Here is an 836-nt window from a genome sequence, read left to right as displayed (position 1 = left end):
TTTGCTGTAAGTAGAAACAAAATAAAATAAATAAAGTATGAAATAAAACAAAAAAAAAGGGTTTTCAAATTTGAGAACTAATGGCACTAACAGAAAGTTTAAAATTGTTCTAAAACTAAAAGCAAAAAGAAATAAAAAATAAAACAAAAAAACAAAAGAAAATAAATAATGCAGAAAACAAAACAAAAAATCTGCAAAAAAAATAAAAATAGCAACAATAAGTAAAGGGAAAAAAGTGCCTCCTACTGGGCCCCCACGGCCTGAATACGACTAGAAACCCACCATGGGCCAGGATTCAGGCCCGCAGGAGGCCCAGTAGGGCTATCAGGCAACGCGGTAGTAAGTAGGCCCGTAAGCCTACAATGGAGAGGAGCTCGAGAGGGGTGCGGCAGTTGGGCTTATAAACCACTGCGCGCCCCTCTCAGCTAGCGAGGTGGGACTAAACTTTCGTGCCGCACCGTGCCAGCACCTCATCATTGGTCCCGGTTCGTGGCTCCAACCGGGACCAATGCCCACCCTTTAGTCCGGTTGGTGGCACCAACCGGGACAAAAGCCCTCTGCTTCCCACCCTTTGGGCTGCTGAAAAGTGGCCTTTGGTCCCGGTTGGTGGCACCAACCGGGACTAAAGGGGGTCATTGGTCCCGGTTGGTGCCACCAACCGGGACTAAAGGCTTTGCTATATAAGGAAAATTTCAGAACCGCATCCGCACTTCGATCTCTCCTCCTCATCTCGATCTCCTGACGCCGTCGCCTGCCGCCACCTCGCCGTCGACGCCCCGCCCCGACGCCGTCGCTGCCCCGCCCCGACGCCGTCGCCGCCCCGCCCCGACGCCGTC

The sequence above is a fragment of the Triticum dicoccoides genome, chromosome 3B, assembly GCF_002162155.2.
Source record: "Triticum dicoccoides isolate Atlit2015 ecotype Zavitan chromosome 3B, WEW_v2.0, whole genome shotgun sequence".
Classification (NCBI taxonomy): Eukaryota; Viridiplantae; Streptophyta; class Magnoliopsida; order Poales; family Poaceae; genus Triticum; species Triticum dicoccoides.
This window is presented reverse-complemented; position numbering follows the sequence as displayed.